General features: G+C 42.3%; 1 protein-coding gene across 15 annotated transcripts in view; it reads right to left on the reverse strand.

Annotated features, from left to right (window-relative positions):
* Positions 1–16085, reverse strand: part of LOC140191785 (thyroid hormone receptor alpha) — a 534600-nt gene that overhangs the window by 367357 nt on the left and 151158 nt on the right. For 3 of the 15 annotated variants that reach the window (XM_072249531.1, XM_072249525.1, XM_072249521.1), the window contains one exon: positions 13062–13196. The exons of the other annotated variants lie outside the window; for them this stretch is intronic. The gene's annotated coding sequence lies outside the window, so the exon portion shown is untranslated. The remainder of the gene's footprint in view (positions 1–13061; positions 13197–16085) is intronic. 15 annotated transcript variants of the gene reach the window in all.

Here is a 16085-nt window from a genome sequence, read left to right on the forward strand (position 1 = left end):
AGCCCTGCCACAACTGTCGAGCATCCTTCAGTGATTCAAGTTTAGTCTGGAATTGCCACTTTGCATGTGAGATGGTTTTTTGGAGATGGTATCTGGACTACTTGCATCTTATTTGGTCTTCAGACCTGAATGTCACTGATATGGCCCTTAGAAGAATGCAAATCTCATGGTTCATCTGGGGATTCTGGTTGGAGAACACACTGAATGATTTTGTGGGGACACACTCATCTATGACTGTTCTAATAAAGTACATGACAATCATAGTGTATTCATTCAGATTGTCCGATGAGTCCTTGAACGCGGCCCAGTCCACCGCCTCTAAGCAATCCCATAGCCACTCCTCTGCCTGCTGCGACCACCTTTTTGTTGTCCTTATCTCTGGAGCCTTGCTCTTTAGCCTCTGCCTTGTATGCACGTAGGAAAAGGACAGCCAAGTGATCTGATTTCCCAAAATAAGGCGTGGAACTGCAAAAGATAGGAACTATACAATTGAAGAAGCAGTGAGAGTTCAAGTTAAAATGCAAGACGTCAGAATTGGATGATGCAGGTATCTGACAAGATTTGAGGATGAAGGAGAATACGGAGATAGACTGGTGTCAGCAAAGGGAATGGAAGATGAGGACATGAAATGAATCAACAACATGATTATTTCAAAGTCGAGATAACTGGAATCAGAATGGTTTGAAGTTGATTCAGCTTTCATGTTCCCATTGATAAGCTTCCAGTAGCTGAGGAAATGAACCTAAGATTGAGAAATATGTAGGATATATATATATGTGCCACCCCCTCTGAGAAGTTTTCAGTGCCAGAGGCTTGGCCATGAGGCAGCTGTGTGTAAGGGTAAAAAGTAGTGTGGTAGATGTGATGGAGAACACGATATGTAGCGACTGTGGAGGAGAACATAGCCCCACTTATGCAGGGTGTCCTGTACAAAAGAAATTTCTGGAAGTGCAGTGTGTTTGGGTGGAAATGGGCCTATCATATGCAGAGGCTCTGCAGAAAATACAGAAGACAGTGTCAGTGGACCTATTAATATCCATAATAGAGATAGATAAAGAGTGTATATAAAGTGCATGATTGTATAACAAAGGATTCATTGATTGTTGATAAATTAAAGTTGCCACTTTCATGGCAGATGTGGTAAATTGTACAGCATAAACTAAAAGCAGGATGGAAAATATTAAAAATAATATTAAAAACCACAGAGAAATATCTAGAGATAAAAGACTTAACTTTAGAAGTTATTAATGATGCCTTACAAGGAGGATTAAATAATTCAGACTTCAAAGAAGGCTTGTTAATGTTTTTTTCTAATCTTACAATGGAATGCTAGAAGCCTGTTAGCTAATGGTCAAGAATTTGAGAAATTTATTGAAGATTTACCAAATAAACCTGATGTTATATGTGTACAGGAAACATGGTTGAAGTCTTGTCCGAGTTTTAAGATACAAAGTTACGCTGATATAGGACGTGATCGGAAAATATGTGACAGGGAAGGAGTGGCTACCTTTGTCAAAAATTGGATAATACATAGAGCTACGAAAGTGAGGTTGTTTTTGTCAACTGTGGTTGAAATTTGAGGAAAGGATAGTAAAGTATGCGTAAATTTTCATAATCCTTGTGACTGGTTAGCACCTGATATATTGGAAAGAGTGGGTGGAAATGAGAAAAATAAGATCATATGGTATTGGGATTAAAGTACAAGGATAATTCTAGTTAACAACACTGTTTCTGCTACAAATCTGACACTGGTATCTGAGGATATAGCAAGTCCGTGTAACTGGGAAGTGTATAATGATACAACAGTGGGAAGTAACACACACAAAACGCTGGTGGAACGTAGCAGGCCAGACAGCATCCATAGGGAAAAACATAGTTGACGTCAGGCGAAGGGTCTCGGCCCGAAACGTCGACTGTGTTTTTTCCTATGGGTGCTGTCTGGCCTGCTGCGTTCCACCAGAATTTTGTGTGTGTTGCTTGAATTTCCAGCATCTGCAGATGTCCTCGTGTTTGCGCAACAGTAGGGAGTGATCATTTCCCCTTTGTCTGTACATTGGGAATAGATGTGAATCAGAGGAAAGGTTCTCATATCCCCAGATGGAATTTTAAAAAGGCAAATTAGGATGTATTTGATGATTTATGTGAAAGCAGATCTCCTGATCATTTGGTTTTGGAGGATATCATGTTGAGTAATAACACCTTCAACTCTGTATTCAACTCAATAGCTCTGGAAGCAATTCCCAGATCGCTGGGAGATAACAAAAGGAGAGCTGTTCCCTGGCGGACGGAGGAATGTAAAAGAGTTGTGAAGGAGCGGAATAAAGCTTTTCAGAAAGTTAGGCAGTGTTACTCCTATTCGTTGTTCATACAAGGTAAAACAGCTCAAGCTATAGTTGGAAAAGTAGTGAGAAGGGCAAAGAAAATGTATTGGAGAATGTATTGTGATAACATTGGGAAAGTGATCCAGGTAGGAGAGGGTTGGGGTCTGATACAGAAAATAGAGGGAGTTAGGAAACTTGATGCATTACTGGTTTTGTATAGTTGCAGTTACTGACTCTAAAAAAGCAAAATTATTAGCAAAATCATATGTCAGTGTACATATTTTGGCCAATTTTAGTAAAGAAGGGAGGTGTTACAGAGAAACAGTTTTGGCAAGCTGAGTAAAATGAATGTTCCAGTTCCATTTCTGACACCTCCCTCCCCTTTCTGGATCTGTCTCCATCTCTGAACCGACTCCTTTTGTAAACCTACCGATTCCCAAAGTTATCTTGAGTGTACCTCTTTCCACCCTGTCTCCTGTAAAAATGCTATTCCCTTTTCTCAGTTCCTTTGTCTCCATCACATCTGTTCCCAGGATATGGCTTTTCTTTCCAGAACATCAAAGCTGTACTCCTTCAAAGTATGGGGTTTCTCTTACTCCACCATCTATGCTGCCCTCACTCACACCTCCTCCATTTCCTGAACATCCACACTCACCCCATCTTCACGCCACCTTAACAGTGATAGAGTCCCTCTTGCCCTTACCTACCACCTCATCAGTCTTGGCATCCAACACATCATCCTCTATAACTTCCGTCATCTCCAAAGGGATCTGACCACCAAACATCCAAATGTATCTTTATCTCCCCTCCCCCCCACCCCCCACCCCCACCGCTTTCCACAGAGATCGCTCCTTCCGTGATTCCCTTCTCTATTTGTCTCCCCTCACTAATCACCGTCCTGCCACTTATCCCTGCAAGCGGCCAAAATGCTACATCGGCCTATTCATCTCCTCCTTCACCTCCGTTCAGGGCCTCAAACAGTCCTTCCAGGTGAGACAACACTTCACTTGTAAATGTGCTGGGGTCACTTATTGTGTCCGGTGCTCCCATTGAGGCCTCATCTACATTGGTGAGACCTGTCGTAAATTGGGGGACTGCTTCATCGAGCACCTCTGCTTCATTCGCCAAAACAGGCACTCCCCAGTGGCCAAAAATTTTAATTCTAATTCCTATTCCTGTTCCAATATGTCAGACCATGGCCTCCTCTTGTGCCAAGATGAGTCCACCCTCAGGGTAGAAGAGCAACACTTCTACCATCTGGATAGCCTCCAACCTGATGGCATGAATATCAATTTCTTCTTCTGGTAAAAAAAAATCCCTCCCCCTCTCCTCTTCCTCTATTCCTCACTCTGGCCTCTTACCTCTTCTCATCTGCCTATCAGCTCCCATTGGGTCCCCTCCTCCTTCCCTTTTCCCTATGGTCTATCTCCTCTCTTATCAGATTCTTTCCTCTCCAGCCTGTTACCTTTCCCACCCACCTGGCTTCACCTATCACCTTTTAACTATCCTCCTTCCACTCACCACCATTCCTTTATTCTGTCTTTCCCCTTTCTTTCCAATCCTGAAGAAGGGTCTCGACTTGAAATGTCAACTGTTTATTCATTTCCATAGATACTGCCTGGCCTGCTGAGTTCCTCCAGCATTTTGTGTGCTCTGCTTTGGATTCCCAGCATCTGCAGACTTTCATGTGTTTATGTTCCAGTTCCTGCTTGGTTGTTGAATTTACATTGTCTGAACGTAAAAGAGCTATTAATGGTGCTGGTCAGACGTCACCTGGGTAAGATGATATTTGTTATAATATGTTTACATGGTTATTGAATTTGAAACTTACGTTGTTTTTGAAATTCTTTAACACAATATGGGCTGAAGGGTGACTTCCTGCTTCCTGGAGGTTAGCGGTTGTTATCCCTACATTGAAACCTGATAAGGATCAATCAGATCCTTACAGTTATAACCTATTTCAGTAACTTCACATGTCTGTAAGATAATGGAACAAATGGTTATAGCAAGGCTTTCTTATTTTGTGAAAAGTAGTGGAAAATTAGCTGTATACCAATCTGGATTTCGTAAAGGGAGAATGGCCATGGGCGCAGTGTTAAGTTTGGAATCTGATATTCCTAAGATCCAACTTAATAAAGAATCAGTTATAGCAGTTTTATTTGATGCAGAAAAAGCTTATGATATGTTATGGACACAAGGATTGCTGCTTAAACTGGAAAAGATGGAAAGAGGTGGCAGAATGTTCAATTGGATTCAAATATACCTTATGTTCAAATTAAATTTCATTATCAGAGTATATATATGTCACTGTGTACAACCTTGAGATTTATCTTCCTATGGCATACTCAATAAATCTATACAATAATAGTCCTAACAGAATCAATGAAAGAACGCCCAACTAGGGCATTCAGCCGGAGTGCAGAAGGCAACAAACTGTGCAAACACAAAAAGAAATAATAATAAACATTGAGAACATGAGATAAGTCCTTGAAAGTGAGTCTACCTGTTGTGGGAACATTTCATCGATGGGGCAAATGAAGTTGAGTGAAGTTATCCCCTTTGGTTCAAGAACCTGATGGTCAAGGGTAATAACTGTTCCTGAACCTGGTGGTGCAGATCCTAAGGCTCCTGTACCTTCTTCCTGATGGCAGTAGCAAGAAGAGAGCGTGGCCTAGGTGGTGGGGATCCCTGATGATGGATGCTGCTTTCCTGCAATAGCGTTTCATACAGAGGTTGGGAGGGCTTTACTCATGATGGACTGGCTGTATCCACTACTTTTTGTAGAATTTTCCGTTCAATGGCATTGGTGTTTATGTACCAGGCCGTGATGCAGCCAGTCAATATACTCTCCACTGCACATCTACTGAAGTTTATATATACAAGGTTACTCAAATATTACTGAAATATCAAATGCACAACACTTTCTCTGCTTAGCTGTAAATTCTAACTCAATAAAGAATGCATCTCAGTATACAACGACAGTGTAGTAAATTTTAAATTGTCCCATTCAGGCTTAAAGATTTAATCACTGTGGAGGATTTCTTATTCTTGTGAGACAATGTCTTTCCTGTCAAGGGGATCACTCTGCTGGGCAGGTGAGACCTGTGGCTGTGAAACAAACTCAGGTTCTGGGGCCTCCTCCATGATAGCTGAATGAGTTGACTCTGGGAGCATAGGAGGTGGCTCTGACAGTGGTAGCCACCTTTCTTCTAGTTTATGCATCTCGATCTTGGGAAGGTGCATTTAGTTCACTAAGTGTTCTCTTATTAATCCTTCTATTGCTCCCTTTATGATCTGATCTTTCCTCTTGGTATCCACATCAACAACTGGGTCAGGTCACAGATCTCTCAGTGGGTGAGCATCTGGGGGACAGTGACCACCGCTCCCTGGCCTTTAACATTGTCATGGAAAAGGATAGAATCAGAGAGGACAGGAAAATTTTTAATTGCAGAAGGGCAAATTATGAGGCTATAAGGCTAGAACTTGCGGGTGTGAATTGGGATGATGTTTTTGCAGGGAAATGTACTATGGACATGTGGTTAATGTTTAGGGACCTGTTGCAGGATGTTAGGGATAAATTTGTCCCGGTGAGGAAGATAAAGAATGGTAGGGTGAAAGAACCATGGGTGACAAGTGAGGTGGAAAATCTAGTCAGGTGGAAGAAGGCAGCATACATGAGGTTTAGGAAGCAAGGATCAGATGGGTCTATTGAGGAATATAGGGTAGGCAAGAAAGAAGCATAAGAAGGGGCTGAGGAGAGCAAGAAGAGGGCATGAGAAGGCCTTGGCGAGTAGGGTAAAGGAAAACCCCAAGGCGTTCTTCAATTATGTGAAGAACAAAAGGATGACAGGAGTGAAGGTAGGACTGATTAGAGATAAAGGTGGGAAGACGTGCCTGGAGGCTGTGGAAGTGAGCGAGGTCCTCAATGAATACTTCTCTTCAGTATTTAAAAAGAACATTTTCTGGGCTGTGTTTTTCACTCACCATTCCTTGCTGTGCTTATTTAAAATTCAACAGATCAGTCGTTATCTCGGGTTCATTTTAAAAACACCTTGGGTAGTTTAATGTGGAACAGACCAAAGAACTGATTGCGGACTTCAGAAAGTGTAAAACGAGGGAACACACACCAGTCCTGATAAAGGGATCAGAAGTGGAGAAAGTGCCCAACTTCAAGTTCCTGGTTGTTAGCACCTCTGAGAACCTAACCTGGTCCCTACATATCGATGCATCTATAAAGAAGGCAAGACAGTAGCTATATTTCATTAGGAGTTTGAGAAGATTTGGTGTGTCTCCTAAAACAGTCACAAATTTCTACAGGTGGAGAGAATTTTGATTAGCTGCATCACCGTCTGGTATGGGGTTGGGGGGGTGCTACTGTACAGGATCGAAGTAAGCTACAGAGAGCTGTAAAATTAGTCAACTTCGTCATGAGCCTCCATAGTATCTAAGACATCCTCAAGGAGCGGTGTCTCAATAAGATGGTAAATTCATTAAGGACCCCCATCATCCAGGACATGCTTTGTTCTCATTACCATCAGGAAGGAGGTACAGAAGCCTGAAGGGACATATTCAATGATTCAGGAACAGCTTCTTCCCCTCTGTGCACAATAACTACTGCTCTACCTTCATCAATGTGCTTAGTCACATCCTCAAAAAATTCAATCAGGCTCATAAGGCATGACCTGCCTTTGACAAAGCCATGCTGACTAATCCTGATCATATTATGCCTCTCCAAATGTTCATAAATCCTGCCTCTCAGGATGTTTTCCATCAACTTACCAACCACTGAAATAAGACTCACTGGTCTATAATTTCCTGGGCTATCTCTCTCTACTCCCTTTCTTGAATAAGGGAACAACATCTGCAACCCTCCAATCCTCCGGAACCTCTCCCGTCCCCATTGATGATGCAAAGACCAATGCCAGAGACTTAGCTATCTCCTCCCTCGCCTACCACAGCAGCCTGGGGTACATCCCGTCCGGTCCCAGTAGATGTTGGTAGATGTTATCTTGATGTTGCTCAGAACATAATGTATAAGTCAATTCATTTCACATTCATCATTTTTCATTTCTGTAGAGAAGTTTCATGGCATTGTAAAAGTTTAGGATTTGCTTAGACTTACTTGCTTTCTGGAAACCCTGTTATTTACATCAAAGAGAAGGTACATTGTGTTATAAATCCAATCACTGGCATAGGATAACTTTAGCTAAATTTCCAAGGTTTGTAATACTACTTTAAAGTTTTAAGCTATGCAGAGTAAATTCTTTCATATTTACATGATTACATAAGAATGCTGTCTTGAGGAACTGTTGATAGTATCTGTCAGTACTGCCTGAACACAATTCTAGCACAAAGCCCCCTGGATTTGTATGTGTATGTATGTTTTTGCACCTTGACCAAAGGAATGCTGTCTCATTTGGCCGTATCCAGGTATGGTTTGAATGACAACCTAACTTGATTTGATTTGGGCTGCAATTGCTGAATAACCTTGTGTCAAGAAGAGATACAGTAATATGTCATACAGAGAGAGAGCTAGTGAAGTATTGGTACTAATGATTGGGTTATGCAATCAAGAAACCACATGAAGAAATCAGATTGTGAATAAGTTTTTAATGTCAGGAAATGCTATTTTTAATAGTGACTATGCATTAAGAGTCCTGACTTCGGGTAAACACCCTGTGACATGCTAAGGTTGGGAATGTAGATATACAGCATAAATGTATGTCTTTCCTTTGAGAATATAAGAACCAGAGTGAAATCATGTGGATTTCTGACAGTTTCATTCTTGCCATATTCATGTATTCTTTTGGTTATCAAAAATCTCCCAATGTCAGATTTAAAATAACTAAGATTGTGGTATTCACTACCAAGTTTCCACCAACTTCTGCACATAAATGTGTTTCCTAACTTTACCTCTGAAAGGTTTGCTTGAATTTTTGGACTCTCTGAACAGCCTCACATAGAGTTGGTCATTCTCTGCCAAGGAGTAATAAACAGTGCAGTGGGATATCAAATTTATTGTTTGTTAGGGAAACAAAGATGTTCTTCCATTAGAATGGAGGGCAACTAAGAGAGTGAGTTTAAACTCTGGCTGGGACAAGGTTCAGTGATTCGGGGTGAAGGAGGAGGTTCATGGATCAGACCTCGAGTAGCTGGGTTGGCCTGTTAGCCTCTTCCTCCAGAGGTCGAGAGGGTGATGTTCTCAGGGGCAGTGTGTGGCTTCTGGTTGTCAGTGGTGTTGGGTGAAGGCATTGTTCTATTGGTTCAGGAAGTCAGAGGTGGCAGCAAGGGTATGAAAGATGGATTAGAGGTGAGGGCAAGTAAATCTCATAAAGGGAACATAACTGAGTCAGCTTCTCGGTGTTGGCCTATGACAGGCTCCCAAAATATCCCCTGTAAATGGAACAGTATTGAAAATCATAGCAGTATAGGTATTGGTTTATTATCACATGTACTAAGAAACAGTGAAAAACTTGTCTTGCACTGTTTATACAGATCAAATCATTACATAGGCTAAGGGAAAACAATAACAATGCAGGATTGAGTGTAAAAGCTATCGAAAGAGTGCAGTGCAGGTAAGCAATAAAGTGCAAGATCATAATGATGTCCATCAAAAATCTGATAACAGTGGTATAGAAACTGCTTTTGAGCCTGGTGATCTGTGCTTTCAGGCTTTTGCATCTTCCGCCAGAGGGGACAGTATGAAGAGAGATTGTCTAGGGTGGGTGGGATCTTTGATTCTGCTGGCTGTTTTACTGAGACAGTGAGAAGTGTAGACAGAGTCCACGGAGGGGAGGCTGGTTCCTGTGATGTGCTGAGCTGTGTCCACAACTCTCTGCAGTTTCATGTGGTCTTATGCAGAGCAGTGACCATACCCAGCTGTTATGCATCCAGACAGAATGCTTTCTATGGTGCACCAATAATAATTAGTCAGATTCCAGGAGGACATGATGAATTTATTTAGCCTCCTGAGGAAGTAAAGGCATTGGTGAGCTTTTTTGGCCATGATATCACTGTGGTTGGACCAGGTCAGGCCATGGGTGATATTCACACCAAGGAATTTGAAGCTCTCCACCCTCTCAATCTCAACACCGTTGATGCAGATGGGAGCATGTGCACTGCCTCCTTTTTGAAGTTAATGACTAGCTCTTTTGATTTGCTGATATTGAGGGAAAGGTTGTTGCCATGACTTCATGTCATTAAGCTCTACATCTCCTGCTTCTGCAGGAGGTGCTTGTGGAACGCATGGGTAACTGAGACATGAATAAATACCCCATAAGGGGCACCCAGAAATGTTTTATTGCACACCACTGCGCATATCTGAGGCCACAGAATTGAGACTAATATAGCAAAAATTCACAATTTTTGTGGCAGATCCCTCACTTACATTCATATTTTGCGCAGCTCACAACAAGTAGCCTCCCCTCCATGGACTCTGTCTATGCTACTCGTGGCCTCAGTAAAGCAGCCAAAATAATCAAAGACCACTCCCACCCTATATCTCCCTTCTCCTGTACCCCATTCTCCAGCATCAGGCAGAAGACACAAAAGTCTGAAAGCATGTACCACCAGGCTCAAGGAAAACTTCTATTCCACTAATATATGACTATTAAATAGTCCTCTTGTACGATAAATAGACTCTTCACCTCACAATCTACCTCATCCTGGCTTTGCACCTTACTGTCTAGCTGAACTGCACTTTCTACAGAACTGTAACACTTTATTCTGTATTGTTATTGCTATTCCTTGTACTATCTTGACGTACAGATGTGACAAAATGATCCACGTGGATTGCATGCAAAACAAATTGTCTCATTCTAACTCAGTACATGCAACAATAATAAACCAATTTACCAACTTATTTTATTTTCTACTGGATCTGGGTTGCACAGTTATGAAAACATGGAGATTTGCAATTTAATTTCTACCTTACTTACTTCCTTTCATATCTAATTGCCGAGGAACTATAGGTTTCCAGGTAACATCTTTCACAGGGGATTATGGAACAGTCTTGAGTTGCTTGGAATAAACCCACAATATTGAAATTATTTGACCGTGACTTTATCTTTCTATATAATCAGTATTAAGTGAAATTTTCTCACTCAGTTTATTAACTGCATAAAGTAAATATACACTTAATTCCAAAGATATGAGCGAACTAAATGCATTAAGTTAATTGCTACTTTTTTTATTTGCACTGATGAAATTCCTGGGTCTGAAGTCCGTGTTGCGTTAACTCTTTTTCTCCCTCAAGATGTTATGCTTGAACGCTTCCAAATTTTCACCTAAGTTTTTCTTTTATTTGCTGTGCCACGGTAGCGTGGCGGTTAGTGCGGCGCTATTACATCAGAGTTCAATTCTGGCATCACCTTTGAGGAATTTGTACATTCACCCCATGACCATGTGCATTTCCTGCGGATACTTCAGTTTCCTCCCACAATCTAAAGACATACCAGTAAGCTAATTGGTCATTGTAAGCTGTCATGTGATTAGGCTTGTGGTAAATAGGTGTGTTGCTGGGTGGTGCGGCTCATTGGACTGAAAGGGCCTGTTAAACGATGTACCTCTAAAATAAGATTTTAAAAAATTGTTTCAAAGGTAACATCAATAACTGTGCAACTGAGGTGTATCAAAACATATATCTCAAGAAATATATTTACTTAGACTAGTGATAAATGAGAAGATGCATTATGAAAGTAAACAATGAATTTTCTTAATAATTCTTCCATTTGGTCAAATGGTAATGTTGGAAAAGTAGGTCCTTATAATTTATTGGCTTCTATGCCGTAATCCTTGGCATAGTCTTCATTATGTAGCCTTTCGGATTCACAGTAACTCAGTTTGTATTTACATTAATATTCCATATAGAGCACATTCCTCTTACTTTAATTTTAAATGCTTTGTGAGTACATGGAAAGCTCTAACTAACAATAAATACTGGCCTTCCCAGGGATTTTCATATCCCAAAAAAAGAATCTGAAAAAAACAGTGAGGCTTCAATCAGATCATGTTTCCCCTCACACATAAAATGCTGAAGGAACTCAGCAGGTCAGGTAGCATCTATGGAGGGGAACAAATGGTCAACATTTTGGGCTGAGACCTTTCATCAGAAATAGTGTCATGTGACTTTTAAACTGGCTTGAAGGGTAAGTAGGTGCTTTAGTTTAACACTTGGGTGAAAGATGTAAGATATACTTGATCAACAAACAATTTGCTGGAGGAAATCAGCATGTCAAGTAATATTTGTACGTCAAAAGTAATTGTCAGTGATTCAGATCGAGGCCCTGCATCAGTCCTGACAATTGACAATTCCTTTCCTCTCACAGATGCTGCTCGATCCACTGAGTTCCTCCAGCAGAGTGTTTGTTGCTCCAGATTCCAGCACCTGTAGTTTCTTGTGTCTCTGGTACTTGATCAATTTGGATAAATGGTATAAACACAGATTAATAGGAATAATCATGTTATGTTTAATCCAGCACTTATCTTCACAGTACAAATCTGTGATCCATGAAATCAGACAATTTGACATTCCTGAGCTAAAACATTTTTTTAAGTTTCCTTTTGAGTCACTTCTCACTTACACTTAAGTTTAACGTTAAGACCCTAAAGATAAACCCATGGAGGCATGCTGTTCGAAACCCCTGTGTACCTCAGTTAGCGACTGTAAAGAACAACAATCTGATTATTTTTTCTGCAGATGAATACTACTATTGAGTTGACTGATCCACCCATAGCCACGGCTCTGCTTGGTTTTGGCATAGGATTCAGACACAATGAACTGTTCCAAGGAAGAGGCCCTCCACCGCAGCTGCGGGGAGCTGGAATTCGACTGCTTTACCGATTATAAAATCAGCCTCCACTGAATCCAGATCCACTAACCCACTTCCACATATCACCTCCCCGGCTGACAGCACACACCCCAACCCCAGCCCCCTCAAATCCAGAGCAAAGAACAAGACAAACTGTTAATCTCATGCTGAAATGTCAAGAAAAAGAATGCATGGAAAAGGAGGAAGCAAATGGAGAGCTGCATGAGGAAATGCAGAAAGTGAACAAATCCTGCTGGAATTCACACACTGAAGCAGAAACGTCAGGCTGAGTTCTGGGCCTAGTTGGAAGTGGTGGGCACGAGGGGCACCAGGACTGGCATCTGAATCACTTTATTTTTTATTTATTTAGAGACACAGCACTGTAACAGGCCCTTCCAGTCCAACAAGCCCATGCCACCCATTAAACCCATGTGACCAATTAACCTACTAACCCGTATATTATTGGGCTGTGTGAGGAAACTGGAGCATCTGGCGGAAACCCACGTGGTCACGTGGGGAACGTACCAACTCCTTACAGACAGCGTCGCGATTTGAACCCAGGTTGCTGGTGCTCTACTACCATTACACTAATCGCTACAATACTGTGAGATGCTCTGGCTAAATCCCAATGTCCTGGTTTGTTTTAACAAAGGTACTGCGTCCCAGCTGATGGAATCACTGAAAACAGAACGATTAATGGAACAGTGCATCCCAATAAACACTGGCATACTTTGAAGCGAAGACAGGATGTGTAAATATTTTTGGTTAGCCTTTCAAAACATTTTAAGATAATTTGACTTTCTGATGGCTCCCCAAGTTCATTTGTAGCTGGCAGGAGTCTACCATGGTAACTATGTTAGTGGGGAAATGGAGTCTACCCTGCACATGAAACTCCACGTTGGCTGAGAGCAGAGACAAAGATAATACTCACGTTAGCCAGGAAAGGGGACGTCAAAGTCAGGTCCCCCAATAACCCTGCTGTACAGTGCAAATCCAGCAGCAACAATTGGCTGAAGATACCATTTGCCACAGAATATTTGAATGTTGGCCTTATTGTAGCATCTTGCTGCAAACAAATCAGTTCATATATTCAAAGATTAAAGATGAGCTTTATTTGTTACATGTACATTGAAACATACAGCGAAATTTGTCAGCCTGTTAGTGTAGCCATATTTCCAGCATGGCCACAACTCACTAACTCTAACCCATACGTCTTTGGAAAGTGGGAGGAAACTGGAGTAGCTGGAGGAAACCCGAGTAGCCGGAGGAAACCCGAGTAGCCGGAGGAAACCCACGTGGTCAGAGGGAGAGTGTACAAACTCCGTACAGACAGTGGCAAGAATTGAACCTCGATCCTACAGCAGGCTACTTTAGCGCATTGTACAAATCGCTATGCTACCATGCCAACCAACAAGTGCTACATTTTGGCATGAACTGGTGGGAGTGAAGAGCCCCTCACTGTGCCGGATGGCTCGATAGTGATTGCCAATCTAAAATATATCACTAGCTGTAGAGCACTAGAAATCCCCCAGCTGCTGAAAGGCACTGTATAAATCGATGTGCGTGGTGTGCTGGGTGCAGAGCTGCCCTGGTCAAATCTCAGCTGCTTTATACCTCTGTTCATACGCCTTCTGCAGAGAACATAACAGCAAAAATTCCCGTCAAAGAAATTGATCATCAAAAATCAGAAAACAAAATATCCTTTCATCAAGTCAATTGCCAGAACATTTCTTTTCCATATGTACATGGTGTCCTTACCTAGCCTGGGCATTCATGTTTTCAAAGAATAGAAAGATATTGTCATCCCACAGGTGTCCAGCAGCTCCCAAACACCCTCTTTAAGTAGATATTTTCATAAGGTTTGTTGATTTTCAGTGAACGGCAGACAGTAAGGATGGACAGCACCCCTCTTTATTTGAAAATGTTACAGCTCCTGTCTTTTTGGTTAATCTTGCTACATCACGCAGAATGCCTCATGAGGAGATAGAAGGTATGGCTGGAGAATGACAGCAGCTGAGACTCAACCAAGTCCCCTCTATACAACGCCATGAAGACATGAACATATAGCACACGGAAAGAGTAAGCCAACAGAAAGCAATTTGGCTTGATGCGCTTCGATAAATACAGAAAGCAAAAGCACGTTGCAGACTTTGTTCAGTCTAATTGTACCAAAGAGTAATGAGGGTGCATTGAAGCTCTGAACTCAGACAAGAGCAACATGTTGCAACAGGAGGTATGCTAAACTAACAAAATGAATGTATTATCTGAAATCTGTTGCAGGTTTTACCATGCATTATGTTCATCACGATATTACTGGGAGCACAAGTGAAGCCCTTCTTGTCACACTACCATAAGGGAATTAGACACCAAGTACAGTGGCAGCAATTAAAAGGATAGTTGATTATTTTTCTAATTTCTTATCGCACGTCTACAGCAGTTAGTGTGGCCTCACTGTTCCAGGATCCTCAGTTCCATTCCAAAGTCAAGCAGATCAGTAGGTTATCCCTGAATGGGCACTGATGTCAAAAACAATCAAAGGGAAACTGATGGATGTGTGTGAAAGAGACAAAGTGGCAAGGAATTAAGGTGAGAGGAATGGGTCTAATAGGGTTGCACCTCTTGGAGCTGGTGTGGATCGATGGGCCGAATATCCTCCTCTGTATTGTTAGAAGTTAGGACTGAATCAATTCAACTTGAGCAACACTTGATATGCTTGCTTCGGTTGTCATCCATGGGAAGCAGGGAAGGAGAGACGAAGTGTGTGGTAGGCGTGGGTTAGATGTGGACTGGTGTGTAATATCACTGGCAAAAGAATCAGCTGGAGCACTTGACCCATGGACATCAGTCAAAGATCTCCAGAATAATTTACCAAGTAAAGGTATGTTCCAAATCCAATTTAAGGTTCATTTAAACCACTGCTGCAACATCTCTTCCACAGTTCAACCTAACATATGTAGTTTATGAAATATGGTGTGTGAACCCTGTAAAGGTTGCAACCAACAGGAATTCTGCAGATACTGGAAATGCATGCAACACACATCAAAGTTGCTGGTGAACGCAGCAGGCCAGGCAGCATCTGTAGGAAGAGGTGCAGTCGACGTTTCAGGCCGAGACCCTTCGTCAGGACTAACTGAAGGAAGAGTTAGTAAGAGATTTGAAAGTTGGAGGGGGAGGGGGAGATCCAAAATGATAGGAGAAGACAGGAGGGGGAGAGATGGAGCCAAGAGCTGGACAGGTGATAGGCAAAAGGGGATACGAGAGGATCATGGGACAGGAGGTCCGGGAAGAAAGACAAGGGGGAGGGGGGAACCCAGAGGATGGGCAAGGGGTATAGTCAGAGGGACAGAGGGAGAAAAAGGAGAGTGAGAGAAAGAATGTGTGTATAAAAATAAATAACGGATGGGGTACGGAGGGGAGGTGGGGCATTAGCAGAAGTTTGAGAAGTCAATGTTCATGCCATCAGGTTGGAGGCTACCCAGACGGAGTATAAGGTGTTGTTCCTCCAACCTGAGTGTGGCTTCATCTTTACAGTAGAGGAGGCCGTGGATAGACATATCAGAATGGGAATGGGACGTGGAATTAAAATGTGTGGCCACTGGGAGATCCTGCCTTCACTGGCGGACAGAGCGTAGGTGTTCAGCGAAACGATCTCCCAGTCTGCGTCAGGTCTCGCCAATATATAGAAGGCCATATCGGGAGCACTGGATGCAGTATATCACCCCAGCCGACTCACACGTGAAGTGTCGCCTCACCTGGAAGGACTGTCTGGGGCCCTGAATGGTGGTAAGGGAGGAAGTGTAAGGGCATGTGTAGCACTTGTTCCGCTTACAAGGATAAGTGCCAGGAGGGAGATCGGTGGGGAGGGATGAGGGGGGACGAATGGACAAGGGAGTCGTGTAGGGAGCGATCCCTGCGGAAAGCAGAGGGGGGGGGGAAGATGTGCTTAGTGGTTGGA

Source organism: Mobula birostris, chromosome X (genome assembly GCF_030028105.1).
Source record: "Mobula birostris isolate sMobBir1 chromosome X, sMobBir1.hap1, whole genome shotgun sequence".
Lineage (NCBI taxonomy): Eukaryota > Metazoa > Chordata > Chondrichthyes > Myliobatiformes > Myliobatidae > Mobula > Mobula birostris.